General features: G+C 45.8%; 1 pseudogene; it reads left to right on the forward strand.

Moving 5' to 3' along the window:
* Positions 1–514: 514 nt before the first annotated feature.
* LOC115004741 (ADP-ribosylation factor-like protein 4C) lies at positions 515–1,089 on the forward strand (annotated as a pseudogene).
* Positions 1,090–3,341: the final 2,252 nt, after the last annotated feature.

Here is a 3,341-nt window from a genome sequence, read left to right on the forward strand (position 1 = left end):
TGGAGCGTAGCGGGGCCGCCTCTTGTTTTGCGGTCTTGTTTTGTCAGCCTCACAACAGGCAGCTGCACGGGCCGTGAGGAGAGGAGCGCCCCGACACACCGAGCGGAGGACGCTGTTTTCCCGGTGAGACCACAGGAGCAGGGCGCAGCCAGAAGCCCGAAAGGACATCTCTTTGTGCGCTACTTCCAGAGGGAGCGTGTGATCCTGCAGGGCTGCATCAGAGGATACACCTAGGGTTGTATCACACCACACTGTCCTGAGGAGCCTGTTAACTGTGGGAGCTTCTCTGTGGCCAAATGGATGCGAGTGCGTGAGGAGAATACTAATGAACGGCGCGCGCTGCGTCCTGCCGAGCGCACCGCGTCCCCTGCTGCTGCTGAGCGCCACAGCGGAGCCAGAATCAGCCTCTGTTCGGGATTAACGAGCACCGGAGCTCTTTATCTCCAAACCAGAGGTGATTTATAAAAATAAACAAAAAACAACCTGCAGCAGCTGCAGAAAGAAAAACGCCAGAATGGGCAACACAGCTTCTCCACACTCTGCCTTCCAGTTCTGCACATCGTCATGCTGGGGCTGGACTCTGCGGGGAAGACCACAGTCCTCTACAGACTCAAATTTAACGAGTTTGTCAACACGTGCCTACGATCGGTTCAACACGGAGAAGATCAAGCTGAGTAACGGCACCGCGAAGGGCATCAGTTGTCATTTCTGGGACGTGGGAGGCCAGGAGAAGCTGAGGCCCCTGTGGAAGTCCTACAGCCGCTGCAACCGACGGGATCATTTACGTGGTGGACTCTGTGGACGTTGACAGGCTGGAGGAGGCCAAGACTGAGCTGCACAAAGTCACCAAGTTCGCGGAGAACCAGGCACCCCGCTGCTGGTCATCGCCAACAAGCAGGACCTGCCCAAATCTCTCCGGTGGCGGATATAGAGAAGCAGCTGGCTCTGCACGAGCTCACCCCCTCCACCACCTATCACATCCAGCCTGCATGTGCTATAATAGGCGAGGGGCTGCACGAGGGCATGGACAAACTGTATGAAATGATCATGAAGAGGAGGAAATCCCTGAAGCAGAAGAAGAGGCGGTAACGTCTGCTGGTCGGGGGACAGTGTTCCAGTCTGATGAGCTGTAGTCCTTCACAGGTTTACTTTGCAGTGATTTCTTTTTATTTATATCCTCAGTTTGGATTAAAGCTTGTGAAGCTGTGCTGAACGCTTCTGCATACAGCAGGCTGGCCGCAGGATATACAATACATAATAACAAAAAAGACAAGTTAAAAGAAAGTTGAAAAGACTTTTCATATGTAGGAAGGAGGACGGGCGGGCCCGTTCATCTCTCTGCTTCACACAGACTCTGAAGGAGAAGCTCACTGAGGACTTTTTCATTTCTGCTGTGGAAACACGTTTGATTTGGCACGTGGCTCGGGTCACTTCTGGATGTCAGCTGACTGTTGAAGTAGCCTGTCCTCTGCTGGTGGCCTGAGGACCAGTGTCCACCACTTTGCACTTTTCATTTCCTAACAAACAGTAGAGAGCGACACTGTATTAACGGAGGACAGATCCAGGTGGTTTATGTACCAAGAAGCCAAAATTGAAGTATTTTTTTGAATATTAAAAGATTTAAAAGTCTATTATTTGGGTGACTGTTCTTCATTTGCAGGTCTAAACACAAACAGTGAACCTTTGACCTCGTTTCATCGTCCAGATTCTCACAGGTGTGCGCACAGACAGGTCAAAGGTCACCGAGTTCAGAGAGCCCGCAGAAGTTAATGTTTGAAGATGTGAAAAGATAAAAAGGCCGCAGCAATGATTTCTGTTCTCCTGCACACGAAGGGAACATTGGAGATCGCTCGTCAAATTTATGGCTCTGCATTGCGGTGTGTGTGTGGTGTGTGTGTGTGTGTGGTCTTGAGTCAGGAAGTTGCTGAATGAGAGTTTCTCTCAGACTTCAGATGTGAATAGTGCGTCAGTGTGTGCACATGAAGTACAAATAAGGATTTCTTATTGTAGATTCATCCAAACGTTCTCTCATGAAGCATTTCATCAGTTTGGTCCAGAAAAAACATTTTCAATGTTTTGTTTTGTCTCAACGATACAAAATGTTCAGCTGATCATGTTCTTCCATTTAAAAACTAATAACTTAAATAATGAATTATGAATGGATTATTAATCTGTATAGTTTCCTACGTGTGCGTCGTGTCTTTTTTTTGTGTTTCTAGTTATGTTCTAGAGACTTCTCCTCCGTCAACTCACTACTTTTACTGCACTTCAGCACATTTTGAGGAACTTTTACTTTAGTAAATCCATGTTGTTACTTTATACTTCTACATTTCAGAGAAACATTACATTGTTACATTGTTGTCAGTTTAAAGTTTACATGAAAACAAACATTTTCTGTGAACGATTCTTAATGTTTGAGCTCAAAGAGTTGAACTGAGCAAAGATGAGAGAAAGGTGCTCAGGTGCTTCTCCAAACTACAGTCTGTTGGAAGACCAAGCATCTTTTTTAAAACCTTTATTTTTAGTCAACACACAAACAAAGGAGAACACAAGGAGACGCAGAAGAGACGAAGAAGTTTAAACACAATAATTAAACGTTGTAATTACAGTGAGAAAATACATTCTGATGTTTAGATGTAGAAGAAGATAAATAACATTTTTAATAAATAACGTGAAACGTGCAGAACACAAAAGCATCGTGTGACAGCGAGACTCCCTCAGAGGAAGAGAGCGCTGTGAGTTCGACGCTCGGCGAGGTTTCCCCACGAAGACTTCGCCCTGTCATCTGAGGACTACACGTAGCTATGGCAACAGCATAGCAAGAACCAACCCAGAGATTCAGGAAGAAAAAAAAAACAGGTTTCAGCTCCTCGCAGCCGACGTGGCACCTTTGGGAGTCTGGGGTTCAACTCAGGATGAAGAAACTCGTGGTGTGTGTGTGTGTGTGTGTGTGTGGCTGGTTAGTGGATCCTGTGTGACTTTAATCTCATGGTGTTGTCCTGCTAAACTCAATAATAATAATAATAATAATAAAACTCTAAAGATGCAGTTTGCACTAGACATGTATGAATACTCTTGTCTTGTGTTTTGGTATAAAGATAAGATGCTTTATTGTACGCATCTTGCTTGAGATAGAATATTGAATAGATAGATAGATCCTGTAAGTATAACTCAGCATGAATCTAATGCATCAGTGCCTCCTGACTTTGAACTGCACACACAAGATGAACCTGTGTTCTTCTTGTACACCAGAGAAGTGTTGAGGACTGCCGGTCGTCTCCTTCTCTCCATTCGACCCGTTTGTCAGTTTGAAACCTGCTGGAAAGATCTCAGAAGGTCAC

This window comes from Cottoperca gobio, unplaced genomic scaffold (genome assembly GCF_900634415.1).
Source record: "Cottoperca gobio unplaced genomic scaffold, fCotGob3.1 fCotGob3_174arrow_ctg1, whole genome shotgun sequence".
NCBI lineage: Eukaryota > Metazoa > Chordata > Actinopteri > Perciformes > Bovichtidae > Cottoperca > Cottoperca gobio.